The sequence below is a fragment of the Schistocerca gregaria genome, chromosome 3, assembly GCF_023897955.1.
Source record: "Schistocerca gregaria isolate iqSchGreg1 chromosome 3, iqSchGreg1.2, whole genome shotgun sequence".
NCBI classification, from domain to species: Eukaryota; Metazoa; Arthropoda; class Insecta; order Orthoptera; family Acrididae; genus Schistocerca; species Schistocerca gregaria.
In genome coordinates, this window is record NC_064922.1 from 195,853,037 (window position 1) to 195,870,706 (window position 17,670).

Here is a 17,670-nt window from a genome sequence, read left to right on the forward strand (position 1 = left end):
TTCGAAGAATAGCACTAGGCAGCCGCCGAGGTGACAGCTCTTCATTTTTTCCCTCTGCCCTTTTCCCCGTCGTGACTCGCCTCCAATGGAACAAAAAGGAGAAATTATGGCTGCTCTTGGAATTGCAGTTTCCACTTGTTTTCTGCCTCCAGGGAACAAAATTGATCCCTTGAGACTGCTTTGACCTCCTGCATTTCTTTCTGGTCTGTTTTAACCCCCCCCCCCCCCCCCCCCCCCCCACAAGGATGGCCTTCCATCTCATTGTGGGGGGGCGGGGAGTGTGATGATGCTGTTCATCTGGATCTGGGATGATGATCATAGTCAAACCATCTCACAGAACACCCGACTGCAAGCTGTTGCTGCTTGCATTTTCGTTCCTAATTCACCTTTCCTCTTTGTACCATCTACAACCTATGTCATCCGGTGCCACCAAGGTGGACATCCTGCAACTTAATGGGCAACTCCCTCACCCCTTTTTTTCTGCTTAGTGACTTTAATGCACACTACCCTGTTTTGGGCTCTTCATGAAGCTGTCCCAGAGGTACCCTTTTGGCCGACCTCAATCAACTCAACCTCATCTGCCTTAACACCGAAGCACCCAAGTTCCTTTCAGACTCCTATTCACATTTGGACCTCTCATTCTGCACTGTCCAGCTTGCCTGTCACCCCAAGTGGCCCTTTCTCTCTGACGCATACTCAAGCGAGCATGTTCTGTGTGCAAACTATTTGCTGACTCCTACCCCACCTACGTGTAAACCAAATTGGCTGCTTTTAAAGGCCAACTGGAGGCATTACTCCTCCCTGGTGATCTTTGGTGAACATTATTTCCCCAGTTGTGACGACCAGGTTGAATACCTTACAAACACTATCTTTATTGCCGCAGAATGTTCCATTCCTCACTCTTCACCTTCACAATCCGCACATGGAGATGTGCTCTCCACATTTTTCACCATCATCCTATGATGGAGAACTGCATTCATTATGAACAGTTGCATGCACAGCATTGTTGCTTTCTTCGGGATAGCAAAAGAGCTAGTTGGATTTAATTACTAGTTCTTTTAACAGTTCCACTCCCTATTCGATGACTCTCTGGGGCCAAGGTCCAGTCTGCAATTTTCAGCCTGACGATAGCAAATGATGTCACTGTTAACGCCATTGCTATCTCCAATGCCTTGGTCCATATGTTTTGCAGAGATTTAGAGCTCCTTCCACCATCACCCAGCCTTCCTCCATCGGAAACGAGTGGAGGATGCTCGGTAATACCCTTCTTCTCTTAGAATCATGAATGCTAGAATGCTGCCTTTGTTATGCAGGAACTAGATCATGCTCTCACTTCAACCTGATTTTTTGCTCCAGGGTCAGACGATGTTTATATTCATATGTTGCAGCACCTTTCTCTTGCGGGCAAGAACTTTCTTCTTTGTACAGACAATCACATTTGGGCAAATGGCACATTTCCCAGATTCTGGCATGAAAGCACTGGCATTTCCATACCTAAACCCAGTAAGGACAAACACCTTCTTTCTAACTACCATCCCATTTCTTTCACCAGCTGTTTTTGCAAATGTGATAGAACATACGATTCATGCTTGGTTAGTATTGTGGCTCAAGTCTCACAATTCACTAACCACTCCACAGTGCACTGTTGTGCAGTTGACCACCTTGTCACTTTGTCAACCCATGTCATGAACTGTTTTATGCGGAAATACCAGACTAGGGTCAGTTTTTTTACTTGAAAAAAGCCTAAGGCACCTACTAGAGGAGTGGTACTCTTAACATATGGTGCCTCTGAGACAGCCTTTCCGTTTCCTTCAGGAATTTTTAAAAGACAGGATTTCAAGATATGTTTGGGTTCTGCCTTGTCGGATAACTTTATGCAGGAAAACGGGGTGCCTCAGGGCTCTCTCCTGAGCATGGTTCTTTTTGCTATCGCCATGAAGTCTGTTATAACCTGCTTCCCGCGAGACATCTCCGGCTCCCAGTTTGTTGATGATTTTGCAGTCTATTGCGGTTCTCAACGGACTTTTCTCCTTGTGCAGTGTCTTTGGTGATGTGTGGAATATCTTTAATCATGGAGCATCGACAGTGGCTTTCACTTTTTCACAGACAAAACAGTTATGTGAATTTCTGGAGGTGCAATGGGTTTCTTCCTCCATCTTTATGTCTTGGGCCTTGCTCTTCTGTTTGCTGAAACTATGAAATTCCTGGGGCTCATGTTTGATCGGAAACTTTCTTGGTCCTCCCACATGTCTTACCTGGCCACCTAACATACCTTGTCCCTCAGTGCCCTCCGTGTCCTCAGTAGTACTTCCTGGGGAGCGGATTGGACCACCCTCCTCAGTTTGTACTGATCCCCTGCCCTTTTGAAACTAGAGTATGGGTGTTTCATTTATGCATCTGCATGTCCATCCATCTTATGCCATCTAAATAGAATCCACCATTGTGGCATCCTTTTGTCCACTGATGTCTTTTGCACTATCCTGGTTGAGAGTCTGTAGGCAGTAGCTGCCGAACTACCGCTGGCGTACCAAAGTGATGTTCACAGGAGTGGCTTTATACAGCAGCCCATGTCCACATTGGACTTCATTCACTTCCTAAGGACACTACTCTAGACTCTATCTACCACTGTAAGTTTCTAGACCTTCACATGGAACTTAGCGATAGTTCCTTTGTGTGCACTGATGGCTCTCGAAATGACCATGGTGTCGGGTGTGCCTTCATCATTGGCACCAACGAGTTTCAGTAGCAGCTTCTGGAACACTGCTCAATATTTACATCAGAGCTTTTTGCCCTGTATTAGGCCATATAACACATCCGGCGACACAGGCTTTCCATTGTGTCATCTGGTCTGATTCTGTCATTGCCCTTCAGAGACTCTGTGTGTTGCATACAGTCCATCCCTTAGTGCAACGGGCCCAAGAAAGCTTCCATTTGCTCACTCTTGAGGGTGCCACTGTGATGTTTATGTGGGTACCAGGTCACATCCATCTGACGGGAAACAAGGCTGCTGTCACTGTTGCCAAGACTGCAATCCTTCTACCTTGGCTTGCTAGTTCTTCAGTTCCTTCCAGTGATGTCTATGTTGCTGTCTGTCAATAGGTTGTGTCACTTTGGTTTCACCACTGTCTTCCCTTCATGGGAACAAGCTTCGGGGAATTGAACCTCTCCCACCTGCTTGGCTGACCTCCTTTTGGCTTCCTCGCTGTGAGAAGAGCATTTTAGCTGGGTTGTGTATTGGGTGCTGTCGTTTTAGTTAAGTGGAACCCCCCCCATGTTTTGTGCTCATTGTCATCAACCTTTGATGGTTTGCCGTTTCCTGATGTTCTTTTTTAAATTACTTATGTTCTAATGTATATTTGCCATCTGAGTTAATGAACGATGTGCTGACTGTTGACAGCGTTTTACTTTTTACTGATTGTAGCAATATGGTGAAGGACATCTAATCTATACTTCAGGACGTCTGTTGTCTCTATGGCATATTTTGTGGATCTTTCTCCAAGAGGAAGTCCTTGCTTTTAGCTGTATTTCTATCTGTCTGTTTGGCTTAATGTGATGTGTAGTCACTTTTAAATATTTTTTTTTGTCTATGTGTTCTAAGGTTATTACATGGGCACATGTGACCTTAGTTATTTTAGCACCCTAAAACAAAATAAAACAAAACAGTCTGAGGCGTTTTGCCAGATTTGTCCTAATGGCCATTTTGTAGTGCATGCTCAGTGAAAGTGGGTGATAAAACATCTCTTCTTTTCTGCATTGTTCTACTGTGCACATTGTTTGTTAAAGGTTGTGCTCACAAGATATTTTGCAGGTATCAGTTGTTCTGAGACTTGCTGCATCCTTAACTTATCTCAGTATTGCCAGATTTGTAACAGAGGCCTGAAGAGTGATTTAAGCAGAAAGATATCTTGCCCAACACGGAACCACAGAACGACAAAACAGCAATTTTTTTTTCCCTGCTCCTCATCATTGGTATAATTGCAATTCTTACTTGGAATCACTTCATTTATTTGGTGATTGTCTAGCTATTGTCAAAAAACAAAAATATACCACATATTTTCTCAGTAGTGGCTTATACAACACATGAATTTATGTAACCTCGTGCACCATTTAATGTTGTGGTCTCAAAATTGCCTTGCTAGATACACAAAAACAAAGCAGAAAATCAAGAAACAGAAACACACAAAAATGTAATCACATTAATTTAACATATAAAAACACTGCAAGTCTGATGAAATGAATTTTACAGAAGCTGTGGAGTGGAAGTGGTTGAGAGTTGTGAGGGGGAAGCAAATATTTTTCTAGGTAATACAACTTTATTACAAAACAAAATTGGACTATAACTGGAGTTTGGTTATGCACAAAACAATAATAATAATAAAAAAATAAAACTCTGCTCAAAGGGTAAAATTCTGGCAAGAAAACAAACAAAAGTAATGTATTCTGTAACTAACTGCAACAGGAAATCTGACCCAAAGGCACTACTAAATGCAGTAAGTGAACCAAAGTACATAATCGTTACACATTCAGCACTGCTGGGTTGCAAATTCAGCCAGTGCAGTGTAAACTTTGATAGAGGAGAGGACTGTCAACTAAGTAAGAGTGTTCCAGTTGGGAAATCTTAAGCAGAGGGCATGCAGCGCAAGGCACAGACACTGCCCGTGCACATCAATCACAAGAATTTTGCTGGCTCCAGGAACAAAACTAACCAGCTTACTCCCCTTGGAACTCGTCTTTGCAGTTGGCATTAGTATCTCTGTGTTCTCCTCCCAAATCAACAGCTGCTGCACTGTCCTGTTGCACATTTGTCCTCCCACCAAGTTGTCGGTTACCAAGTGTCTTCCTCGTGCCATCGGCTGGGTGTCTATCTCACTCCTTCCACTGCCTCCAGTAAGACTTCACCATATAACTCTGGTCACTTTCTCCTGTACACTGGTGGCACTAACTGTGGCCTCCTTTGATATTTCCAGCACTCTCCCATCTGTAGTGAGAAGATTCCCTATTGGTTGGGCACCAACTGCTGAATGGGATGGTAGTTATGCTGTGCTACAATTATCACGACACAATCGCACTTGCTGAAACTAATTGCAACCCTCCCATCCCACCCACCCCTACCCCCGCACCCGTTCAGCACGTGCTTTGCAATTTGGATTGTGTGGAACCTTAGACCATTTTCCACACCATCCAAACTATAGGCAGGTTTGAACTAGGAAATATGAGCTCAACATTCCCTTGCTGTTGCAATTTCCTTCAAAACAACTGTCAGTGGCTTTATAAACTTAAGTATTCGATAAGGCTTGTGAAACCGTGGTAAGAGCTTCACCAACTACTTCATCCCAACTGTACTCAACCTGATAAAATTTCTCAGAGAAACTTGATCCCCTAACCTGAATCTATTAGGTTATCTTCTCTTATTATGTGCTTAGATTCCTGCCCACAGTCTGCTTGAGTGTTTTCCCTGGCCTGATGCGACTTTCCATAATCTTTCCAGAAGATGCATAATTGAGTAGCATATGGTCTATTGGCGATAGATTTTTTTTTGTAGTTTGTTCAGATGCCTGGCTTGCTGAGCAAAATTGAGAATAAATTTTCTAAAAAAGTTAACCACGTCAATGAAACTTTCCACTTCCTTAGGATTTGGCAGTAGAAATTTCATTATTCCCTGAGTTCCACTTATGGTCAACCCCAATTCACTTGGCAACGCTACATGCTCCAACAATGCCTTCTCCAGAAATTCAAGCTTAATTAACCTTGTCATGGTTAACTATTAAACCTCCTTCCCTTAATTAAGTAAACACTTCCTTCAGATGATGTAAATGCTGCTTCCAATTCAGGCCTAAAATAACTGAACCATCTAGGTAGCGGTACACATGCTTTAATTTGATATCGAAAAATAGAGTCACACATTTGGGATAAAATGGCAGCTCAAGTCACAAGGCCGAAGAGTACTTTTACTGTATCACTTGTATTTGTGCACAACTAGTTTCAGCCTTCTTGGCCATTCTCAAGTGATTTTGTGGCGCTGCAATGGAAAACTATGCTTTACGTTTTGAAATGTCAGTGTCTTTAAATTTGTGTTTCCTATTCATTTTGGTTCACAAATGCTGTCTTGTTGGATTGACAGCTTGACATTTACAAAGGTATTAATTAAATTAAAAAAAAAATCCAGTCAGTAGTAAATGCAGTGGTTTGTTAGAACCCTAGTAGAGTGGAATCTGACAGTAAGCTTGGTGGAGCTGCAAGGCAGTAATAACCTGCACACCTACAAACTATACAAAACAGGTGTGCAGATAAGGCAAAGGAATCAGCCTAATGACCACCTTTGTACTTAGTCCTGATAATCCCCACCACCAGCCTTGATCTGTCAGAAGTGTTTGGCACAGGGTGATTTGGAGGGGTGAATCGCATCCTGTTCCAACACTTCTCCTATCGGACTCTTCAATTCTTTTATATATGGAGGGGATAATGGGGAAGGTGGTTTTCTTGCTGAAATGGTACACAAAAGCTCAATCTTATACAGGGTGGGGCAAATAAAAGTGACCCAGATCAGATGAGTGGATATGATTGGATGTGAATGTATACATTCATGGCAGTATTAACGAAGGAGGAAAAATCTACAGTTACTTCTAACACTTCCAACAAGGTGAAGCAACTGGCCATACAGCCAGCTGAATCTTGGAGCACATTTACACAATGTTCATGCCTAACAAAGTTATTAGCAGAGGTCAGTCTGGTCACAGCCCTAGCTAGCCACTCAGGTCACCTGATCTGTCAGTGTATGATTATTTGAGTGGGGAGGCCTCAAGTCTAAGGTGTATCACAACCACCCTCATGGTCTCCAAGAACTGGAGCAAAACATTTTGAATGAGACCAACAGTCCAGCTTCGACCTGCTTTCAGCAGCTTGCTGACCAGCACACGAAAGTGGAAAGCAATGAATGGTGGTCACTTTCAACATCTACTGTATTCGGATTAGTACTGTATTTCCTTTCCTCTGCTAAGTTTCTTTGAACCATGGAACTCTCCCCCTGCAGGTCCGGGGGTTAGAATAGACCTGCGGTATTCCTGCCTGTCATAAGAGACGACTAAAAGGAGTCTCCAATGTTTCAGCTTTTCTATGGTGGTCCCCTCTCGGATTTGACCTCCACCTATTCCAAAATTCTGTTGATAGTGCGTGCCAATTGGGGGAGGATGCCTTACATGGTGCTTTTTGTTTGTCAATTGTGCACCATGATCTTGCATGCTACTTATTGTCGTGTAGCGGGATTTGCATCCAATGTCTTACGGTTGTCTACTTCTCGTCTCCTGCGCCATCCCATCCTTCATGCCCACGACAGTTCGAGACCATTTTGGCACCCAAAATTGAGCGCGGTAGCCAGTCCATTGTGGTGGGGTTGTCATAAACCCTCTTGGTGGTAGCCTCCTGACAACACAAGGATCACACTGCTGATGCCAGAGCTGAGGCCTCCCCACGTATGTCAAGGAGTAGGTCTTTATCCTCTCTGGGGCTCCAGGACTCCTGCCAATGGCCATCCCGCCTGGTGGTCCTTGCTGAGGCTGGGTGGCACCTGTGGGGAGAGCCCATGGTCAGAGTGGGTGGCTTCAGGGCAGATGACGTGCAGTGAAACAGCCTAAACTGTTGGCCACACCTTGGGAGGACTGTAGGGTGACCAGGTCTCGCTAACCGTATTCACCTCAGTACCTATTTTGCAGCAGGACTGATGAAGCAACCTTTCAGGCAACGAAGACCCAGTTATTTGTCAACCATCTTGAAGATAGGTTTGGGGAATTGGTGGCATTGTCCGAAGCACATAGCAGGTTGATTTTGATCCAAACGGCCTCCCAGCCTAGTCACAGGTGTTGCTTGCCTGTGACAAGCTGGGTGACATCCCTGTCTCAATTACGCCCCATAAAAGCCTTGGTCCAAGGTATTATTTCCCATCGAGACCTCCTTTTGCAGTTGGACGAGGAGCTACACGCCAACTTAGAGCGATGCATTGTCCACTTCGTCTGTCACGTGCATAGGGGACCCAAAGACAACGGGTTGCTACCGGTGCCTTCATCTTGGCTTTTGAGGGTGACACGTTGCCTGAAAAAGTCAGTGTGATGGTTGGCCATTATGACATGAAAGCACAAGTTGCTCCTCCTATGTCGTGCTTCAAGTGCTGGTAGTTTGGCCACATGTCATCTCGCCGTGCCTCCAGATTGTAATTGTCCTCTGCACCCATGTGTGTCTTTTCCCATTTGTGTCAACTGTGGGAAGCACCATTCCTCCTGCTCATCTGACTTCCCTGTTCTCCATAAGGAGCGACGAATAATGGAGATAAAAACCCTGGACAGGCTCACCTGTCAAGGTGCCAAGAGGAAATACAAGCTAGTTCATCCTGTTCAAATGACTACATCATATGCTGCGACTGCAACTTCATTGCCCCCGTTGGTGATGGCTGTCCCTGTGTTTGTTAAACCCCCAGTGGACCCTCAGGGCCGCCGCAACTCTTCTCCTGTGTCCTTGATGGGGGACACTGCTTCTTCTGGTGCTCCCAAGGTACCTTCTTTGGGAGACCAATCCCCCCCCCCCAAATTGACGGCAGCTTCCCGCTCTTCGCCTGTCCCTGGCCCTCCTTCTGAGACCCTCCCAGGTTGCTCCTAAGGAGCACCGAGAGGAGGAGGAGGAGGAGGAGGAGGAGGAGGAGGAGAAGAAGGAAAAAAGGTTGGGTAAGAAGGAGAGGTTCAGGTTGCCTCTGTGCCACCTGTTACTACCAGCTCTGCATCTGAAGACGATTTGCAGATTTTAGCGTCCCCCGACGACCTCTATCTCGCCTCTGCCTTGGACCAATAGTACTCAATTCAGGCTCTCCTTCAGTGGTGGTAGATGACTCAGCAGCGTAATCTGCCTCCTCGGTCCCTTCATGCCTTTTTCGGCCGTAGACAATGTCATTCTCCAATGGAATTTCAGCAATATTTTCCACCACCTTGCTGAGCTCTGACAACTTACACCAGCCTTCACCCTTTCTTCTGCATTGCTCTCCAGGAAACTTGGTTTCCAGCAATGCGAATCCCCGCCCTCGTGTGGCTATTGGGGTTATTAGAAGAATGAGGGAGCTTATGTGAGGATATCTGGTGGAGTCTGCGTCTATGTCCTTGACTATCTTTACAGCAAGTGTGTACCTCTTCAAACACCTTTAGAGGCTGTCACTGTTAGGGTGAGGTTGCCACAGGCTGTTACTGTCTGCAGTATCTACCTTCCACCAGATGGTTGTCCAACAGCATGTATTGGCTGCACTGATAGCCCAGCTGCCACCACCTTTTGTGTTACTGAGCCGCTTTAATGCCCATAACCCTTTTTGGGGTGGATTGGTGACAACAGGCCGAGGCACTGTCATTGAGCAAGTGTTGGCACAGGTCACCTTTCTCTCTTACATAATGGTGCCTCCACACATTTCAGTGTGGCGCATGGCACATACTCAGCCATTGATCTTTTGGTCTGCAGCCCTGGGCTTCTACCATTTGTCCAATGGAGTATGCATGTCGACTTGTGCAGTAGTGACCACTTTCTGATCTTTCTAACACTGCCACAGTATCATTCTTTTGGACACCTCCCCAGATGGGCCTTGAATAAGACTGACTGGGACTTGTTCCCCTCCATTGCCACTACTGAGCCTCTTTCTCATTATGCCATTGATGTGGTTCACACGATAACCACTGGCATCGTTTCTGCAGCAGAATCTGCAATTCGCTGTTCTTCTGGGTCCCCTTGGCGAAGGACTGTGCCTTGGTGGTCACCAGAGATCGCTGAGGCGATTAGAGATGACAGTCAGGCCCTCCAACATCACAAGTGGCACCCATCATTGGAACACCTCATTGCCTTTAAGTGGCTCCATGCCCGAGCCCGACACCTTATTCACCAATGGAAGCTGAAGCGCAGGGAATGGTATGTCTCCACCATTGGCATCTGCACCTATCCATCGCAGGTTTGGAGCAAGATTAGGTGACCCTGTGGATGTCATACCCCTGTCAGCGTACCTGGGATTGCCCTGAATGGAGCAATCTGTACAGAATCAGACACAATTGCAGAACTTCTAGCAGAGCATTATGCTCAAAGTCCTGCTTCTACGAATTACTCAGTGGCCTTCCACTCCCTGAAAGAGTGGTTGGAACGTCGGAGCCTTTCATTCTATACGCACCACCCCGAATCATACAATGTTCCATTCAGTGAGTGGGAATTGAAAGGTGCCCTAGCCGCTTGACCTGATACAGCTCTCAGGCTGGATCACATCCACTATCAGATGCTCAAACACCTCTCGATGGACTGCCAGTGACACCTCCTAGACCTTTTGAACTGTATCTGGGTTGAGGGTGAGTCCCCAGCACAATGGTGGGGAAGCATCCTTATACTGGTGTTGAAATCTGGCTACTTGAGTCTTGGGGCCTTCTGGCTCTGTCTCAGGGTGGACTCTGTAAGGGCCGCTCTGCCACCGATAATCGGGACTCCCTGGAGTCTGCCATCCGCACAGCATTTGCCCACCATCAGCACCTGGTTGCAGTCTTTTTTGACTTGCAGAAGGTGTACGATACAACATGGCGACATCACATCCTCACCATGCTTCATGGGTGGTGTCTTAAGGGCCTGCTCCCAATTTTTATTCAAAATTTTTGTCGCTTCGTCCCTTCTGCGTGCAAGTTGGTTTGGTTTCTCCCGAGTTCAGGAGATCGGGGTCCTACAAAGCTCTGTCTTGAGTGTCTGCCTATTTTTAGTTGCTATCAATGGGCTATCTGTAGCTGTGGAGAAGTCTGTATCAGCTTCTTTGTATGCCTGTACTACAGCTTCACTGGAATTGCAGTTGCTGAACAGCAGCTGCAGGGCACTATCTGCAAGGCGCAGTCTTGGGCCGTAATGTGCAGCTTCCAGTTTTCGGCAGCCAAGACTTGTTTCATGCATTTCTGCTGGTGTTGCACTGTTCACCCTGAGCCACAGCTTTATCTTGATGGTGAACCTCTTGCTGTGGTGGAGATGCATTGGTTTTTGGGATTGCTTTTTGATACCCGGTTGACTTGGCTCCCTTATATTCAGAAGCTTAAACAAACATGCTGGCAGCATCTTAACGCTCTTCGTTGCTTGAGTCACACCAGCTGGGGTGCAAATCAGTCTACCCTTCTACAACTGCATCAGGCATTGATTCAGTCCCATCTCGATTATGGGAGCCTGGCTTATGGTTCAGCATCGCCTCCCGTGTTGTGGTTGCTTGACCCCATACTTCACTGTGGGATCTGACTCGCAACTGGAGCTTTCCGCACAAGCCGTGTAAGCAGCCTACTTGTGGATCCAGCGCCCTCCATTGTGGATCCAGCACCAATGACTACTGACCACTTATGCTGCACATGTTTGTAGCTTGCCCGGGCATCCAAATTACCATCTCCTGTTCCCCAACTCGGTTGTCCAGCTTCCAGAAAGACAGCTCCAGTCAGGGTGTACAATTGCGGTTCGCGTCCGGTCTCTTCTCTCTGGGCTTGCATTTTTCCCCTCTCCCACCTCTTTTTCAGGCCCATATACTTATACCCCCATGGTGTGTGCCTCGCCTATGCCTTCAGCTGTATTTGGCACAAGGCCCAAAAGACTCAATCCCTCATGAGGCCCTCTGCTGATGCTTTCTTTCCATCCTTGCTGTGTTTCACGGCTCTGACGTAGTTTATATTGACAGTTCGATGGTTGCTGGTAGAGTTGGTTATGCTTTTACTCTTGGGGATCAATCTGAACAGTGCTCCTTGCTGGATGGCTGCAGTGTTTTCACTGCACAGCTGGTAGCCATCTCTCGTGTCCTAGAGCATATCCACTCCTGCTGAAGTGAGTCCTTCATCGTCTTTAGTGGCTCCCTGAGTGGTTTACGAGCTATCGATTGGTGTTTTCCTTGCTCTCATCAGGTGATGGTTATCCACGAGTCCATCCATACTCTTGGCTGTTGTGGCTGCTCTGTGGTTTTTGTGTGGATCCCAGGACATGTCAGCATCCCGTTCATCAACGTGTTGACAGGCTGGCCAAACAGGCTATCAGTGAAACAGCCCTGGAGATTGGCGTTTCGGAATGTGATCTTCACTTAGTATTGTGGCAGAAAGTCCTTGGTACCTGGATTGATGAATGGTGCACCCTGCATTCACCCAACAAACTTCGGGTTCTCAAGGGGACCACAGGTGTGTGGCGCTCCTCCATGCGAGCCTGTTGCAAGGACTCAGTCATTCTCTGCTGGCTACACATTGACTACACCTGGCTGACGCATGGTCATTTATTGTGCCACGAGAACCCACCTCTGTGTCACTGTGGATCAATGTTGACAGTGAACCACATCTTGTTGGACTGACCACTTTTAACTGTGCTCAGACAGATGTTTGCAGTGCCTGATATGCTCCCTGGACTCTTAACGGGTGACGCTGCAATGGCAGGATAAGTTTTGAGCATGTTTCACGGTCGTGGAAAAAGGGATGGATGTCCTTTGCAGTCTGGTCCCTTCAACCCCACAAACCAACCAACCAACCAACCAACCAACCAACCAACCCTGGAACTCTGTTCTCTGGGCCACTTTTATTTGCCTTGTCCTGGACTGAATTAAATTTGTTGACACGAATTTATCAGCCAAAGTTTAGATTCACTATATAATAGGCCACGCCATGTCTTATGGAAAATGATCTACTTGAACACTACTATCAGCTCCTACCTTTACCGGGGTAGAAGCTTACAGATACTCCACATGTTGACAAAATGAAAATTGCAAAGTTTAAAAAATTTAAATGTGAAATAGCTCTCCATCCAGTTTGGGATTAACCTGATGCTACTGGTAATATTAGAAGCTAAAATAAATTCAGTAGGCGATCACTGAACTACTTGTAACTTAATAACCCAGTTTATTAGTTTTGATGTGAACTTAATTTGATTCGACAGTTGAGCTTGCATTTATTTACCCCCACATAGTGCTGTGATCGATCCTTTCATCCAAGTGGTGCTATTGTGTTACCATTGCAGACAATCATGTTGAAAGTGTCTGGGTCTCCACAAGCAAAACAACTGACCTGTTTCATGCCATGCAGGTGATACCTTTAGGGTGCCCTATCCACAGTGGATGCTTCACTCTTGGCCCCCTGACTATGATTGACATATCTAATCCCTCCAGTCTTATGAACCAAGACTTTTAAGTACACAAAGCTTTTGAATTGCTGGACGAACATGATACATGACTTGTCCAGTGGATTAATACCCTCTAAAGTGTTTGACCGGTCTCCTGTTCGACATTTGAAAACCACAATGCTTTTGCTACAGTTTTCACTCTCCTCAAAGATTTGCCAATTATTTCCCAATTACCTTGTTCGTGATCATAATGAGTATCAATCAGTTTTCACATTGCTCTGTGAGGATTATAACTGTAGGGCAGACTGTCCATGAAAACTTTTATCTTTTTCCTGTGATACTACCAAGGAAGCCACTCACTGAACCAGACTTCTCTTCACACACTGGAAACACATCTGCATGATCTAAATGTCCCAGAGCCCACACACTTTCATTTACTCAGTGACACCAAATAACATAAAAATTACACAGCAGCCACAACCGTATCAACTGAAAACTCTTGTCCTTGTTCCATCATTTCCAAAAAAGTGTGAACTGACTTTGAAAACTTTTTATCCCATTAACTACCATGTGCATGAAGACCGACTAATTCGAGATTCCAGCAACCTTCACCAACTTGTTTCAGGTTTACTATAGACCTATATCACTCTACTGAAGCTACTGACAACTTATCATTTAGTGAGGCCTTTGCCTGTAGGCACACAACCATGTCACTGTTCCCCTCTTGTACATATTAACTTCAAATCATGCAAACATTCATATAGTGCACTATGCGCTTCCCCTTCCAGAAATTTAGTAAACATATCAATCTTGGCCAGTGCTAACTGAAGTGCTGCACTGGTGGCAGTATTTCCATCATCTCCCATTGAAATTAACTGCACAGGTTCCCCCAATACAAGGCAAAGGTGTTGGATCAGCTCATGTTTGGGACCTCCAGTAGTATGTCCACAGATGGTGGATTCATAGGCCAGTTCACGCTTTTGAAGCAACCTCATTCTGGGGGATGGCTAACAGGCATATCCGCAACAGTACAGGACTGGAAAGATAAAAATTCTCACAACATTTATTCTTAATCTATGACTACACCACTTCTCATGTACACAACCACTTTCTCCTACCATTGGAAAGGTAAATTTTGCAGTAGTATTGGACTGTGGATTAAAAGCTGCTGGAAAGTGTTGGGGAAGCAAATATTTTTAGAGTGATAAAGCATTATTACAAAATACTGTAAACAAAATTTGCTTATACACAACAAATGTGCCTAGTGTTAAGAAACAATAATAAAACTATTCTCAAAGCAGGCAGTGAGATAATCTTATAAAAGAAGAAATAGAAACAGTGTGTTCTGTATGCAACGTTAACAGGAAATCGTACCCAAAGGCACCATAAAATGCAATAAGTGAACAAAAGCATAATGCTCCCTGGTTCCTCACTCACATCTCTTGGTGTGTGTATCATGCTATACTATTCCATATTTACTGGGCCATGGTTTCATCCCAACTTGATTATAGTGCCAGACTTACATCTCAGTGGCACATTTGTCTGTGAATTATTGGACCCAGTACATTATTGCGAAGTAAGTTTGGTCATGGTGCCCTCTGGCCTAGTCCCATAGACAATCTCCTTGTTGGTGGGGACATTACCAGATTCTTTTTGCATCTAAGGTAAATTGATCCCCTGACACTTGCCCTCAGTTGAGTTTACCAGTTGGATTGTACCTAGACCCTCTGCTAAACATTCCCCTTAGAATATGCTCCCCATACACTCCTCTTTCGTTAGCACCCAGACCATGAATTAGGACCAGTCTGTTTCAAGGACTTAAAGTTTATCAGCCCATGACCTTTTGGGATCTGTCCCTCTCAGTTCTTCATGAGTATTAAGGTGATAATATCATTTGCACTGCCTGAAAACCATGAATAGAATGAGAAATGCTTTTATATCTCCCACTACTCAGTAACAACATTCATTGCCGGGATCTTAAATGTTTATTGGCAGAGCTGATAGGCATTAAGAAAGCTCCATATATTATTACACATACCTCCTTTGGCCATGTTTTAATTCACAGTGTCTCGATGGTTAGTTTACAGGTTATTGATCAATTTTACTCTTGTCACACTGTGAGAGCTGGTATGCACCATATTTTCTCTGAACTTAGTTGTGCTACTTGCTCAGTTGTCTTTGGTTACTATATTAAGTGGGTGTTTTGGGAAATGGACTTACTGACTTTTTATCTAGAGGAGCAACAACTCACCCAACATTCAGTGTGAGATGGAACAGTATGTGGTGGTGCAATTGTAATATGAGCAAACTCTGCACTGCCAAGGATACTATGGCTGCACAGTGCTTCTCCTTATGCTCCTCCCAGAAACAATCCACTATCCTATGTTGCCTCTGCATCATTCATTTCAGATTTACCCTTAGTTTTATTTTATTTAATGAATCACCCCCACATAGTGGGTGGGAGCCTTACAAACAGTAACCTATATTCTAGTGGACTGCTTCCTTCTAACTAACCATACCAAGCATGGTGTTCTGAATTCTCTGCCTCTAGTTTTGAGGAACGATGTACACACAGTTGCCTGGTTCTAAATTTTCTCTGAGAAAGTTTTTTTTTAAACACAGGTACAACATTTTAAAACTGATTTTAGGATAGGGGTAGGTTTGTGGTGCGTGTCATCGCATACTGGCCCCGATAGCCTCTTGAGTCTATCTCCTCTGCCACTTGCCAAGATAATTCCTCTTTTAATCTGTTTTAATTACTTTTAGAGACAATTAATGCCTTTTCCTGCTACATCTTGTTTTAGTTTTTTGGGAGTGTATCTTCACGTAGCACTTTGACAAGGGCAAAACCTTAAGCATTCCTTATCCTTGATTCTAGTTGATGACAGAAAAACAGTTTTATGCTTCCTCCAAGAGACTAGGTTCTATTTGCATCTTTAAAACTTTGAATAGAATGTTTTGTGGGTTGGGGTGTGATGGTTGTGGGAGGGATGAAGTATGAACAGTATGATGCGCCCCAGGGGACTCTTCACTACAGTTACCACCTACTGACCTGATTTCCACTCTTGTCTTATTTTACTATTGTAGATGCTCCTGATGTTCATTACATTTTCAGCCTTTTCACTTTTACTATTACCACTCTTCTAGCTAGAAGGAATTATTTTTTTCCGTTATTGTCTTACCGCTGCATTGAATTAGCAGGGTCAGATGTGTGGGGGGTGTCTCTCACTGCAGATGAGCCCTGCAGTTGTATGCTTTTTAACCTGCAGGCCAGTTGGACCTAATCTTTTGCCTCTCTTTAAATTATTTTCCATCTTTGGTATCAATATTACTTTCAGTACTTCAGTTTTGCCATGCCTACGAACTATTATGATTTGATCAAACTCGTGGCTATCATCACCAACTCCAGATAGCCTACCTCCTTGGACAAGTGACTAATGACCTCACTGTTTAGTACTTTCAACCCCCCCCCCCCACCCCCCCCCCCACCCCCCCCCCCACCCCCCACCTCCCACGCCCCCAAACAATTCCACCAATTATATACATTGAAAGCCAGGCCTTATCTGATGACTGCTAACCTGATGTACTAGATTGGAAAGATGCATAGTCCAAATAACAAAAACAGGATCTATACAATACTATACCACCAAAAAGATAAAGAAAAACTGAGTAATATGGTGCAGTGGTTAACACGTGGGACCAAAATTTGGGCAGATGCTAATTCAAATCCCCATCTGGTCATAAAATAGTTTTGTCATGTCCCTAAATTGCTGAAGGTAACTGTTGTGATGGATTTTTCAAAAGGACGGGACCAATTTCCTCCTTCAGCCTTATTATACTCTTTCAGATGCCCTCATCATTTAATTGGATGTTGCTTCATAAATTTTCTTTTCCAAGACAGAGAGAATCATAGATACTGTGTGCAAATTGATTCAGAATAGGTATCTTCACTTTTGGGAGTTCAGAGATGAGAAACAGTTATTTGGTGCAATATGAACAGATGGTTGCCTTCTAGAGACAGTGACTTAGTGGTAAGAAAATAGTTGGGACAAAAAAGGTCAAGATGCTAAATGAAGCTTATTTTGATCATTAGTTGCCCATTTAGTGAAGTGGTGGTGGTGGTGGTGGTGGTGGTGGTGGTGGTGGTGATGTGGTTGTAATAGTGGTGGTGTGATTGTAGTAGTAGTAGTGGTGGTAGTATTGTAGATGGTGTTGTTGATGATGTTGATGTTGATGTTGATGATGATGATGATGATCCACTTCCTCATCAAGAGGTAACATCACAAATAAGATCCATTACATTGTCATTTAACTCCTCTCAGTGACATTAAAAATTCTTTCATAAGCACTTTACACTACTGGTAATATGTAACTGGATCTAAAATAGTTAAAATACTTGGGTGGATATAGGAAAGAGTACCCTTGATGAGCAAGTTGTCAGTTTAACTTAGGGAGCATATGTTGACATCTGACTACTTTGATTTCCCAGGTAATCTACCAATCATTTTATTGTTCTGACATCAGTGATAAATAGATCAACCAACTTCAGATGACTCAGTA

The 17,670-nt window shown here is 44.5% G+C and overlaps 1 protein-coding gene across 4 annotated transcripts in view; it reads left to right on the forward strand.

The window, feature by feature from the left end:
* LOC126354451 (uncharacterized protein KIAA0930 homolog) overlaps positions 1-17,670 on the forward strand; it is a 104,534-nt gene that overhangs the window by 24,067 nt on the left and 62,797 nt on the right. The gene's annotated exons all lie outside the window — the stretch shown is intronic.